This window comes from Notolepis coatsorum (assembly GCF_963971535.1).
Source record: "Notolepis coatsorum genome assembly, chromosome: 4".
NCBI classification, from domain to species: domain Eukaryota; kingdom Metazoa; phylum Chordata; class Actinopteri; order Aulopiformes; family Paralepididae; genus Notolepis; species Notolepis coatsorum.
Window position 1 is genome coordinate 182041077 of NC_140168.1, and position 15116 is coordinate 182056192.

Below are 15116 nucleotides of genomic sequence, written 5' to 3' on the forward strand. Positions count from 1 at the left end.
ATCTGAGGGGAATAAAACTGAAATTGGAAAAAAAAAAAAAAAAAAAAAAGTATTCAATCTGCCCGCGCCGGTTGTAAATTACTTTCTTTTCATGAGAGAAACTTTAAAACAAAAAAGTTCTAGGTGTGGTAAATCCGTGTCTCGTCTGCACTATGTCATAGGAAGCTCCGTGAGTGAGTGCGTGTGTGGCTGTTTTTTCTAAAGTCCCCTCAACCCCTAAACTTGCCCAAATGTGCGCCCCTCCTCTCCGACTGCTTCCCTGCTGCATGCACATTCACATTCACATACACACACACACGCACACACAACCTCTCCTTGTTCTTCAATGATATTTGCATTTCAATGGCGTGTAACACACAGGCTCTCTGGTTCGCCCTTTCTCTCGTCCCTCGGCTTATTTTTCTTGACATACTCTCCGCACAGCAGCAATAAACTTTAAATCAAATAATGACAGTGACGAGATGTCAAAATCTGTAGGACACCAAAAGGCCTAAATGCGGGCGCACTTTTCATTCAGAGCCGTTTACATACTTTTAAGAACTAATTCGTTGGATTAAATTAAACGTTTAATTAAAAAGCCACAAACAGTCCGCATAAAACAACAGGTAGACCTAACAGCTCTCAACAGGTGCCCCATATATATATATATGCACGTTTGGGTCCATATAAAAAAAATGCTGGCCTGACTGATGATGAAATAACTGCTTTTATGCTAATAATAATAATCACCCAATTAGTTCACTCGTTGGAAAAAGCCAAAAGGCATATTATTGAGAAGCTGTGTAGTGTAATTTACAGACGGGACGCGGGATATTTCTGCCCACTGGTTCCCAATAATCCATATAGGGCTAATTATCACCAGCGGTGAGACGGTTCTATAGCGGCACAATCATTCCACATGCATGCATGTATTTCATGTATTATCACCGAGCGCATACTCCCCCATCTTCCACTGTGGGGCTCTATTTAAAAGGCAGAGAATAGATGGGAATCTGCGACAATGGCGTGCTGGACACAGTTGAGTGAGCATCTCCCCTCACTCACTGTGAACCCCCGGATCCACCGCAGCACTCTGCACAATGCCTCTCATTCACCGGCCGCCTTTACTCCTGTACCACGTGGAGAGACCAGGAGAAAAGAATGAGAGAGGGAGAGGAAAAAATAGGAGAGGGGAGGGGGGGGCATATTTAAGTAGGTGTCTCACATAATGTTCACCCAATGCTTGCGTAAGAAAACGGGAGGCACTGTTTGATTTGGAGAAAATAATTGCCATAGCTTGAGGGTTACTTGCTCAGTCAATGGAACAAACTTTCTAACTTAATTAGGGAACTTCGCCTATAAAAAAAAAAAATCGAATTTGCGGTTGGATACGTAAGGCAAAGTAAAACAAATAATTATAATAATCCTAGCTAAAACTCACGATTAATCATGTAATAGAGCTAATAATTGAGTAACTAATAGTTTAACATTTATTTATTTAAAAAAAAATGTAATCCTCTTTTTCTCCGCCTGATTTTCAAATTTTCTCCCCATCCCAATTTAGTCATTATGCCAATTCCCCCCCCCCTACCTGGTTGTTGTGCGCATGTTCCTCCTACTGGTCGGTACAAGGGAACCCTGAAGCCTACCACATGCTTCCTCCGACACATGTGGAGACAGCCAGTGGCTCTCTTTTCACCTGGCAGCGAGGACTCTAAATAAACATAAACATAAACTCTCATTGGTGAAGCGTAACGCGTGGGAGGTCACGCTGCCTTCACCATTTCCTGCCTTTCGCTGAGCAGGCGCCCGGACCTGACCTGTAGGCGTCGCTGTCCACAACGCCAGATTACCACCCTCGACTTCCCTCCCGCTAACTCAGCCAAACGAGTTAGTATGACGATCGGCCCAAGCCGGGAGCCGGGAGTCGAGACCGCAGCCTCTTGCATTGGTGACAAGCGTAATCTCTGCTACGCCATCCGACCGGTCAATAATAGTTTAACTTTAACAAAGCTTTTTTCATTGATGCTTTGGTATCTGTCTATTTTTGATACATCTATATTAAAACTAAGAAAAAAGAACAAACTAATTATTTATTTACAAATAAATAAATGCTGCTATCACCATCAACCTCAAACATTTCAATTAGCCAATAACCAATCAGATTGCAGGACAGATATGGCCATTTAGCCAAGTTGACTAGACTATCATTAGCCTTGGTGAATAATAGAAGGTAGCTATCTTGTGGTGTTCCACAAGGAAGCATACTAGGACCGCTACTGTTCCTAATTTATGCAAATGACATGTCGTCAGCTTGTGACTGCAACTTGTTCTTGTTCGCGGATGACTCAGCCCTGCTGGTCTCTGACAAGAACAAGTTACAGGTTGAAAAAACCCTCAAGCTCAGAACTCTGCAGAATCTGCACCTGGCTCGCTGATCACAAACTATCATTACACCTGCAAACAGAGTCCATTCTCTTCAGATCAAATAACAAACTCAGCAAGACCGACGGCTTCTCAGTTACAGTGGGTGACAATATTGTCACAACACAAGGAAAGATGAAATTACATACCTAGGTTCTATCCTAGAGGCAAATCTGGCATCCAATGTAATCAAAAAAGTCAACCAACGAACTAGATTCTTGTAGCGGATCTCCTCTCTGGTAAACAAGAATACCCTGAAGACTCTGGCAGGAGCACTCATTCAAGGGTACTATGACTATGCTTGCACCTCATGGTACCTGTTACAAAGGGTCAGATTAAACCGAATATATATATTTATTACTTGAGATTTATTGTATAATATTTGTATATCGTCTGATATCCCTTGTATATTCTTTGTACATATACACGGAATATCCCTTTACCTAGGTACAAGCCAGACCATAATATTCGTTCTCCTATTGGACAGCGACCCCTAGGCGCCAACGACCATACCCCCAATGGCGAGTTCAAAGCCACCGCCAAGGCTTGTCTCAACATGTCCAGGTTTGCGCAGTAATACGAGACAGAACTGAGGTTGGCACTAGATAATTCACCTTACGTATAAATACGGCGCAGGTGGAAACAGCAGCACTTAGTCCACAGTTCATTCAGTTCATCATTCGTTCAAAGTAACGTATCGTCTTATCCTAAAGTTGAAGCCTTCACCACGAGTCAACGACCAAGTGAAGTGAGCAACTTTGCGTCTAAATAGAGCACTTATAATATGTGCGAATAGGATAGTAAAAGTGTCAGAGCTTAGTGAAATAACGTCAAGTTCAACATAGTTAATGTGAAGTATAGTGCACAGGAGAATCTACACCGGCGAATGCAGAGCCTTTTCCGGCTGGATTATATTGCTTTTGGTACTGTGGCTGCTGGAGCAGAGAACCGTCTACCCCACTGCTGTGTGGGATCTACCCGTGAGGAGCATCACTCGAGCCCGTCTCTAGGAAGAGGCTGGCTGGCTTTCATCCATGCTGTCGCGCATACTTGGATTATAGCTGCTGCTTTGTCTGCCGATCGAGGGGAGTATATGTACTGCCTCCCGTAGCTGGAGCTTATTGATTCCTCGTTGATCCAGACTTTTGATCCCGAACATTCCTCTCCCCTGCTGGCTTACAACCGGAGGGAACCCCCTTAGTATCTCCAGCTGACTACGAGTGCGCCTTATGTAATTCTTATGCTACAGGTGGCGTCAGTTATACCCATCTTAATATGCTCATGGACTTACGCTCTTGACCTACTTAAGTGTTCTTCGCCATATAAGCGCAACTCATAATTCTCATGTTGTAACCTATTGTTGCTTGCTATAATAATAAATCCCTCAAAATAGAACTTTAGTGTCATTGAAGTATTCTTGTGTGGGTGTTCACCATATATACCGTGTACTGTATGGCCAGTAATTAAAGTACATAACTAAGTAGTGGTTTAATAATACCATACTCTCAATACAGTCAGGGAATTGTACCCCTCAGTTACAATTGGTCCTTCGAGCCGGAGGGTAATCAGTGTAATATCTAAATATAATATTGATATTAACCATGGCCAGCGGTGAACACTCCCCAAGCAGCTCCCCCGAGCTAGAACGCCCGCAGCGCAGACGTCAGCCACCTCCCTATCTAGAGGCATACGCTGTCAGTCTAATACCTAGCTTTATAAAGACGTTAAATGCGGATAAAATAAATAAAGCGGATAGTCAAAGCATGTCAAAACCTACCGACCAGGCGACCCTGCCAGTAGAGAACCCAGTGGGTTCTAACGTAACTGACCAAGCCCACGGGGGGGACCAGGGGGGACATGACATGACTATACCCCCAGACAACGTCAACGGGACGGTCCCCGGAGAGCTCCAGGATAAAGAAAGCGCTCCAGGGACAGAACCCGACCCACTACCAGAAGAGAAGCGCGCCCAGGAGACGGACCTCGAGGCGCGCCCAGAGAACAGATCTCCAACGAGCACTACCAGAAGCCGATCACCTCCGTCAGTGTCTTCCCCCAGCGAAGCGGACAAGATGCTGGCGCAGGCATTCATCGCCACCCTGGCAGCCTCCACAGAACGCGATCGACTTCAAGCGCAACAACTAAGTGAGCGCGAACATTCTACCATGGAAAGAGAACGCCTCCAGGCTCAACAGACGAGCGAGCACGAACAAGCTGCAGACCAACGAGAGCGCCTTCACGCGCAACTCCAAGCGCAAGCCCTTAGTGAACGCGAACATTCTGCAACCGAGCGAGATCGCTTCCAGGCGCAACAAAGGAGTGAAGACGACCGCATAAGACTGGAGACCAGACGCCTTCAGACGGAAGAGAACATGCACAGCACGCCGCCGCCAATGCACAGCGCGACGCCGCCAATGCACAGCTCCACGCCGCCCATGCCAGCGCCAATGCACAGCGCGACGCCGCCAATGCCCACCGCGAAGCACAGCGCGACGCCGCCCATGCCCAGCGCGAAGCATAGCGCGACCGGCTGCAGGCGCAGATGGTAGAACAATTGATTGCCATGGCGACACCCCCTCTCTCCGCATGGAGCTCCCGGAGATCATCAAGACAAGGGTCTAGGGCACATTCCCCTACCCGACCAAGCGACCCGGGACCCCGCCAACAGGAGGATCCTGTCTACGTCTCCGAACCCCCTCCCCGGCCGGTCCATACGAGACCCAGCAACCGGGAAGAACCGGCCTACGTCGCCGAGAGACTGACTAGAAGACTCCAGGACCTAGCAGAGGAAGAGGAAGAGGAAGAGGAGGAATGTCAAGCCGACCAGCAGCAACGTACTCTGGACCAGGAGGCCCAGTACAGCCCCGACCAGCAGCAACGTACTCTGGACCAGGAGGCCCAGTACAGCCCAGACGTCAGCCCCGAGTCACTGCGCTACAAACCCCCGACTCAACTCACGGGTGAGTTTGACGCACCGTCAGCACCGAGGAACAGCACCTGGGTACCCGGCCCCTGGTACCCACCAAGTACCAACCCACGACAACACGTACAAGGAGACTCGCCCAGGAGGCCTCTTCCCCAACGCTCACCGATGTGCCAGCCATCCATGGCATCGTACCTTGGCACACCGACGTTCCCAGACTTTACGCGCGAGGACAGAGCACAGTACACGGAATTACGGATGTGCTTGGAGACTATGATGTCCGACGTCCCTGATGAGACGTACAAATATGCTATCCTCCTCAAGCACCTGAAGGTGCCCAGAGCGCATAATATAGCGCTGGCATATTCCAACTCAAGTACCCCATACACCGCGGCTCTAGTAGCCCTCGACTAGCGTTATGGACGCATATGGGACTACGTGATACAGGAAATAAGAGATATCGACCGCCTCCCCCCAGCCAGAGACAATAGAGCATTGGATGACCTCTCTATCAAGGTACAGTCCCTGGTAGGGATGCTGGGGTCCCAAAAGGAGAAAGGGATATATGAACTGTATGCTAACTCTAATGTAGAACGGATATTAGAGAAGCTCCCTCCAGCCCGCCAAGAGCGCTTTCGGCGGCAGAGAGACCACCGTGACCCCAACGGCCCAGAGGCATCCCTCCTAGACCTATCTGATTTCCTCGCCAGGGAGGTCAGCAGCCTACGACTGGACACGTTCGTGTGGAGTGGACCAAGCCCAAGACCAGGACCTCAGGGATCTAATGATAACCGCCGGTCGGTGACCGTTATGCACCAAGCCGAATCAGTACCGCAGCACAAGAACCACAACACCCCCTCGACGAAAGAGGAGTGGAAGATTGAATGGCAGTACTGTGAAGGGGAACATCGGCTGTATCAATGTGACAAGTTCAAGAAGCTGACCACGGACGAGGTGAGTCAGTGGATCAAAGATCACCGCCGCTGCTTCCGCTGCGTGCGCAGCCATATGGCAGCTGAGTGCCGTTTGAAGAAGAAGTGCAGCAGGTGCGGCGGCGCCCACTTGGAGGTCCTGCATGACATCAACAGGCGTCCGCCAGGACAACAAAGTGGGCCCGTCACGGTAATGTACCAGGCCGAGGCGGTGGCACCAGTACCGAAGATCCACCAGACCGCCCCCTGGTGTCCCGACTGCTACAGCAGACACTGGGAGTCACGGTGCTACTCGGACGACCGCGAGTCGGCACCACCCCAGAAGATCCAAGGCAACCGACCAACAGGAGTGCTCCATATAGACCAGCATAGCGGGACCCCCCGAGTGCTCATCAAAGTGGTCAGAGTGCTCCTGAGCTACGAGGACAAGGTCCTGGACACTTACGCCGTCCTAGACGATGGGTCTGAAAAGACTCTCCTCCTCGCTTCCGCCGCAGCCCAGCTGGGTCTGCGGGGTGCCAAAGGAACAATGACAATACGTACCATCAGAAGAGACCAGAAGACCATAAAGGGTGAAAATGTCTCATTCAAGATAGCAGCGGTGGACCAGCCCGAGAAGCAGTATAGTATTACCAACGTCTTCACCAGCCACGACATAGGCCTGTCACAGTACACCTACCCCATCCCACAGCTGATGGCGAAGTACGTGCACCTACGCAGACTACCTATACCGCTTATCGACGGCGCCACACCGACCCTGCTCATAGGCTCCGACCACGCGGACCTCATTCTCCCAATTGAGGCGGCCCACATCGGACCCAAAGGATGCCCAGTCGCGGTTCAGACCCGACTGGGGTGTACGCTCCAGGGCCCCCTCTACGGACTTGACAGTCAACCCACGTCTACACGCTGCCTACACACAAAGGTGAGCGACACCGGCCACTCTCCCGTACAGCCCGTTGAGAGACTATTGACATTAGGCGAGAGGCCTGTGAGAGAACCGTGGGCACAAGAGGGAGTTCCGAACTCCACCCCCCTCAGCTGCGCTCCAGACGTAGCTGACCTCGAACCCAGCACCCCAAGCGACTCCTTGATGGGGGGGCCGGAACCTCCTCAGACGGGGTACAGACCAAACAAGAGAAACAGACGGAGGAGGTGGAGGCACAGCCAAGCACAGATCAAAGCAGTCTCAGGCCCGCTTCCTCCTAACCCCCCTACCATCCCTTCCAGCCCGTCAGAAGCGGGTCAAGGACGGGGACAACTTAAAAGTGGACACAGTCGTCGTGATCATAGACCAGTCACTACCCCGAGCTGCGTGGCCGGCCGGCCGCGTAAGCAAAGTGATCACTGATGCCGACGGAAGGGTCAGAGAGGCAGAAGTGCTCGTCCAGGGATGGACATACACCCGACCCGTGGCGAGGCTGATAGAGTTGCCAAGGCTACCTGACTCCCTTGCTGACGACCATGACCCACTGACTTTGTGAACTGCCCTACTCCCCACAACGGACATTGAGTAGTGGACAAGACGGTTAATCTGTCTCTGCTTATCTAAGTAGGTGCGGACTAATTAGGAGGCGGCTGTTACAAAGGGTCAGATTAAACCGAATATATATATTTATTACTTGAGATATATTGTATAATATTTGTATATCGTCTGATATCCCTTGTATATTCTTTGTACATATACACGGAATATCCCTTTACCTAGGTACAAGCCAGACCATAATATTCGTTCTCCTATTGGACAGCGACCCCTAGGCGCCAACGACCATACCCCCAATGGCGAGTTCAAAGCCACCGCCAAGGCTTGTCTCAACATGTCCAGGTTTGCGCAGTAATACGAGACAGAACTGAGGTTGGCACTAGATAATTCACCTTACGTATAAATACGGCGCAGGTGGAAACAGCAGCACTTAGTCCACAGTTCATTCAGTTCATCATTCGTTCAAAGTAACGTATCGTCTTATCCTAAAGTTGAAGCCTTCACCACGAGTCAACGACCAAGTGAAGTGAGCAACTTTGCGTCTAAATAGAGCACTTATAATATGTGCGAATAGGATAGTAAAAGTGTCAGAGCTTAGTGAAATAACGTCAAGTTCAACATAGTTAATGTGAAGTATAGTGCACAGGAGAATCTACACCGGCGAATGCAGAGCCTTTTCCGGCTGGATTATATTGCTTTTGGTACTGTGGCTGCTGGAGCAGAGAACCGTCTACCCCACTGCTGTGTGGGATCTACCTGTGAGGAGCATCACTCGAGCCCGTCTCTAGGAAGAGGCTGGCTGGCTTTCATCCATGCTGTCGCGCATACTTGGATTATAGCTGCTGCTTTGTCTGCCGATCGAGGGGAGTATATGTACCGCCTCCCGTAGCTGGAGCTTATTGATTCCTCGTTGATCCAGACTTTTGCTCCCGAACATTCCTCTTCCCTGCTGGCTTACAACCGGAGGGAACCCCCTTAGTATCTCCAGCTGACTACGAGTGCGCCTTATGTAATTCTTATGCTACAGGTGGCGTCAGTTATACCCATCTTAATATGCTCATGGACTTACGCTCTTGACCTACTTAAGTGTTCTTCGCCATATAAGCGCAACTCATAATTCTCATGTTGTAACCTATTGTTGCTTGCTATAATAATAAATCCCTCAAAATAGAACTTTAGTGTCATTGAAGTATTCTTGTGTGGGTGTTCACCATATATACCGTGTACTGTATGGCCAGTAATTAAAGTACATAACTAAGTAGTGGTTTAATAATACCATACTCTCAATACAGTCAGGGAATTGTACCCCTCAGTTACAGTACCAAAGCACCTCAAAGGCGCTAAAAACAAGATTACAAACATCACAAAACAAACTGGTCAGACTACTACTTGACCTTACTCCTAGAACCCACCTCACCCCTGCCCACTTTGACTACCTAGGATGGCTTAGAGTAGACAACAGGGTACAGCAACTTGCAATGGGCCTGGTCTACAAGATACACTACACGACTAAAGGTACCCATGTACATGTCAAAATACATCCCAAAGGTCAGTGAATACCACGACCACAACACCAGAGGGAGCTCCACAAATCATGTTAAACCCAAATTCGGCTCAAACAAGGGACTAAACACATTTTGCAATTATGCCACATCAATGTGGAACGCCCTACCCAAAGCTGTAAAGGAATGTGAATCATTACCCACTTTCAAAACCACTCTCAAAGAGCACCTACGGGAGACTGCAATTCGAAACTGGCCCCTGTAAATGTAAATGTACAGTAAATGTCCTACCCAACCCAACCCCCTCCAATACAGTAAATGTCCTAACCCAATAATACACGAGACCCTCTTCTTCGGACCAAGTAAGGTTTCGTCGATATTCCAATGTACAGTCCCCCCCCCCCCATTTTAAGATTATATATTAGATTAAGATTATATATTGCATATATTTAGCATTTATTATATATATATATTTTTTAACACTATATGATATGATGAGCCCGGGGAAGAAAGAATACGAATAAATGCACAGGACAAAGAAAACAGAACCAGGCATATATTAGATTAGATTTTGATTATTGGATTAGATTATATATTGTAACTATTATGGTAGGGCAAATATAACAGAGGGCATACATACCCTCACCTTGCACCTTGTTGACCATTATGCACATGTCCAGAGTTAATTATGTTATGTTAATTAAGCATATTGTTTTGTTATATTGTTTACATTGCTTTTTACTACCTGTACCTCCCCTCCCCCTGCTGCTATGATGCCTGAATTTCCCCAAGGGGATTAATAATGTAATATCTTATCTTATCTTATGTGGTTCAGTTATACTGCTCTGATTACGTCCTCATGAAAGTTGCATGGCTTCAAACTTGAAAGTACATTATAGTTTGCAATTTCTGCCATGTTTTCTATGCAAAATATTTTTCTTCAAAGTAAAAAGTTAAAATTACAATATTTCCTTTGAAATATAGTGAAGTAAAAGTACAAAGTTCCCCAACACAAAACGAAGTCCCTCAAAATTGTACTTGAATAAAAATACTAAGTTACTTTCCATCACTGCATTTGTTTTCCGTATGGCTATGTCTCTGCGACAACACGCACCTCTGCAACTTCCCCAAGTGTCGGGCCAAATTGAGCGGCTTCGCCTGGGTCACGGTGTGCTCGCACACTTTCTGTGATCCGCACAGCTCCGATGAGTTCAGCCAGTCCCCTGCCATCTGCCCGGCAAAAAGTTGTGCTTTCGCTGATGTGAAAATGTTCCCTTGGATAAATGAATAGTAGCAAACTCACAGAATCGCTGAATTCCGTATGTTCGCATACATACTTGGTGTGACGCTGTTGAGCCACAGAGAAATCTATCAGGCATCACGAGAGTTCAGAGAATATCTAGTGCCCCAACGGTCACCAAAACGTAAAATTAATTTAATCTTTATATTAACTTTTCCCATACACTCGGGAAAGCTGGACATCGTGAGGATGGAACTAGCACCCTCCGAGGAGTACAAGGCCATGGTACTACTGGCGGGTCTCTGGCCAGACACGGTGATGGACATCTGCGCCCGGGCACTGACCTTCTGGAGCTATCAGGTAAGTTCATGTATGTCTCAAACATGGATCGACTCTCTGATTGATTGATTGATTGATTGAAAACTTTATTAACAGATTGCAGAATGGGTACAATACAGTACAGCTCAATACACACAATTGTTAAGGGGATGCAGACCAGAGAAAGACTTTCGTCTTGTTTACATCAGGGTCCCCCATTTTCAATTCATCAGGACATATATGACATACATGACATACAGATAGACAGTACTGCTACATCTATACATTTATGACATACCAGATTTGCAAATACAGTACTGTTTGTGATACAAAAAGAGTCCAGAAAAGGAAGTATATACATTTGACGTAGAAACTGTACATTGGAGGAGGTTGGGTGGGGTTGTGTGGGGGGGGGGGGGGGGGGGGGGGGGGGGTTGGGTAGGGAGGGGTTTGGGGGGAAACACTGTACGACTGTACAAGCAAAACTGTACATTGGGATATTGACAACCATACTGGGTAATTTACATTGGAGGGGTTGGGGGGGGGGGGACACTGTACAAACAAGCAAAACTGTACATTGGGGGGGGGGGGGGGGGGAGACACTTTACAAACAAGCAAAACTGTACATTGGAATATTGACAAAACCATACTAGGTAAATTACTGTACATTGGAGGGACATTTACAGGGGCCAGTTTCGAATTGCAGTCTCCCGTAGGTGTTCCTTGAGAGTGGTTTTGAAAGTGGGTAGTGATTCACATTCCTTTACAGCTTTGGGTAGGGCGTTCCACATTGATGTGGCATAATTGCGAAACGTGTTTAGTCCCTTGTTTGAGCCGAATCTGGGTTTAACATGATTTATGGAGCTCCCTCTGGTGTTGTGATCGTGGTATTCACTGACCTTTGGGAAGTATTTTGACATGTACATGGGTACCTTGGTCGTGTAGTGTATCTTGTAGACCAGCGGTTCTCAACAGGGGTGCTGCGGCACACAGGGGTGCCGCGGAGAGCTGCCAGGGGTGCCGCGAGATGCCTGGGAATGTTTCTTTAAACAAATAGTCTATCTAGTGCTTCATATACGTATACAATAATTGCCTAATAACATGAACTAAAAAAGAAATCGATCAAAATGTCTTGCTCTTGACTTATAATAATAACTTCACCAACTTAACGTCCGCGGGAGGCGTGATCGTCATTACTTTTACCATTTCCAGAGCAGTCGCATTCGTGTGACATCACAAGTCCTATGTCCGTTATCAAGGAAATGCCAAGCGGCTATTGGCAATCGTCGTCATTGAAAATTAATAATAATCACTAAATGCATTCAGTGCTGGATCTAATCAAATGGATTTATCGAGACACATTATGGAAAGTTCAAGACCGGACCACACAGCTTCTGAAAAGTGCTAATTACACGCTTCCGACGGCGATGGTCTAGTCACCAAGTGCAGAACACGTGAGTGTATCAGCCGCTGTGTTATGATTATTATGATACAAAATGTGAATGAATGAATATATCATCTGATGCCACCTGGAGAGCTCGTTTCGGTGAAGTGCCCCTGGAAACATTTTGGTCAGAGTGTGGTGCCGAGTACCAAGTAACTCACGAATGGGGGACCCTGATGTAAACAAGACAAACGTCTTTCTCTGGTCTGCATCCCCTTAACAATTGTGTGTATTGAGCCGTACTGTATTGTACCCATTCTGCAATCTGTTAAATAAAGTTAATATTAAATTCATTCATGCAGCACGTGTTGATACCATTCAGCACCACATATTTGTGTGAAGCTGGCTTTTCATCCCAGACAGCTCTGAAAACAAACTATAGGGCCAAGTTGAGCCTTGATGATGACATGCGCGTTGCCTTGTCGTCGATCTCCCCATGTATTGACCGTATTATTAGCCAGCAGCAGACCTCGCACTGAGCTAGAAATGTCCACAAGTGCTTATTTTCTGTATTTATTTATATTTTTTGAGAAATGGTAACTTGGTGATCCTTCGATTTTTAAGAAATGGTCACACTAGTTATTTTTTTGGAAAACAGTGCAGCTGCAACAGATAGCACGTTAGTGATCCTTTTCTGTATTTAAAAAGAAAATTGTCACACTATTGCTATATTTATTTATTTATACATTTAGACCTGAAACGCCTGCTAATAATGCATTATATAGCCTGCATATACACACAAATGTGTTTCCCGGTTTCAATGGGTTAAATAAACTTAAATAAACTAAAATTATTTTGAAAGCAAGCACTTTTGTCATCATTGTAGCAAAAAAGACAGGACCGGAAAAGTCTTTATCGTATGTAGGGGTGCCCTGGAATATTTTATTGGACACAGGGGTGCCTTGGCAGCAGAAAGGTTGAGAACCCCTGTTGTAGACCAGGCCCATTGCAAGTTACTGTACTCTGTTGTCTACTCTAAGCCATCCTAGGTTGTCAAAGTGGGCAGGGGTGAGGTGGGTTCTAGGAGTAAGGTCAAGCAGTAGTCTGACCAGTTTGTTTTGAGATGTTTGTAATTTTGTTTTTAGCGCCTTTGAGGTGCTTTGGTACCATGAGGTGCAAGCATAGTCGTAGTACCCTTGAATGAGTGCTCCTGCCAGAGTCTTCAGGGTATTCTTGTTTACCAGAGAGGAGATCCGGTACAAGAATCAAGTTCGTTGGTTGACTTTTTTTATTACATTGGATGCCATTTTGTCACAGGAGAGATTAGCCTCTAGGATGGAACCCAGGTAGGTAATTTCATCTTTCCTTGTGACAATATTGTCACCCACTGTAACTCTATAGACCTGTTCGCCGTATACGCCAGACTCAGTGTGCGCGTGCATCACTGGGGCAGAAAATAACGTAATCCTGGTCAGAACAACGGGGCAGACTACAATATATTTGCATCTGTTAGCCATGCTAGTGATCTAAACAATCAATCCATGCCAAAGCTAGATTATGTAAAAGGTGAAAGACTCACACTCACAGCCATGCTGATTTAGCTAAATGACATCCAGCCGTTTTAGTTTGAAACAACTTTTAGTCAGGGGAGTGTCATAGTTTCTCCATTGAGCCCCGCCGTATTATTTTAGCGCAGCAGCTTGCGCAGGTCCGGGGCAACTTAGTCACATGACTCAGTTGGTATTGCTGATTGGCTCGAACACTGTATGTTTGTATACAGCGAACAGGTCTATAGTGTCCAAAGTAACGTAAAACAGTCACCAATCTGACATCCTATGTTTGTGTGTGTGTTTGTGTCAAGGCCACGGGCCTGTGTTTCTGGTCAACTGTATGTAGAAAACACATGTATCCAGATCCACCAGGAACACATGTATCAGGAGTAGCCTACAGTCTGTCTCGGGCTGAGAGTCAGGTGAAACAGATGGAGCAGGTGTTGGCTCAGCAGAACCAGAGCATAGAGCTGCTCTGGAGAGGGGAGATTACTTCTCAGGTTGGCCTGGTGTTTTTTGAGACCACCCCGTAACTGGAATGCCACAGGTTTGATCCCCGCCACAACACACGCCAATCCTTGTCAAATAGCAAAGAGACAAATTCCTGATTATACTTTGTTTAACATGGCAAATGAGATAAAATCTTCCCTAAATCATGATTGATTGATTGGATTGATTGATTGATTGATTGAAGATTTTATTAACAGATTGCAGAATGAGTACAATACAGTACAGCTCAATACAGACAATTGTTAAGGGGATGCAGACCAGAGAAAGACTTTCGTCTTGTTTACATCAGGGTCCCCCATTTTCAATTCATCATAACATATATGACATACATGACATACAGATAGACAGTACTGCTACATCTATACATTTATGACATACCAGATTTACAAATAGGGTACTTTGATGATGTTGAATGATGTTTTTGAGTTTGCAGTCCCTATACAGCTAAATAGATTCGTTTTATCTGGTATCACAGCGGCTAAAAAGCTGATAGCATCACGATGGTTTCAACCGGAAAAAATTTGTCGGAAGGTTTGGATTCTTACATATCTCGATGTGATTTATCTAGAAATATCCACAGCAAGAATTTTAGGTGTCAGTGAATCCAAAATTGCAATGTGGTTAGAAGTGGTGGAGAGAATAAAAGCTAGCATATGAATTGTAGTGCCTGGTTAGGAGCGAATGATAATGGATGGATTATCCAAGTGGGGGTCCGGGGGGGGGAGCGAGCGAGAGCATATGTGTGTAGGGTATTAGATAGCAAGTATTAGGTGTATATCTCGTATAATACATTTATTTAAATGGTGATTTCATTGGATGTGTACTGTTAATTAATGCTTGTATATCTAATTTTATGTTGTTATGTTTATGT

At 46.3% G+C, this 15116-nt stretch overlaps 1 pseudogene across 1 annotated transcript; it reads left to right on the forward strand.

The window, feature by feature from the left end:
- The first annotated feature begins 984 nt into the window (after positions 1-984).
- LOC311226773 (E3 ubiquitin-protein ligase CCNB1IP1-like) lies at positions 985-14268 on the forward strand (annotated as a pseudogene). The gene is made up of 4 exons: positions 985-1022; positions 10300-10504; positions 10709-10843; positions 14099-14268. The product of its transcript is annotated as an E3 ubiquitin-protein ligase CCNB1IP1-like (transcript).
- The last annotated feature ends 848 nt before the right edge of the window (positions 14269-15116 follow it).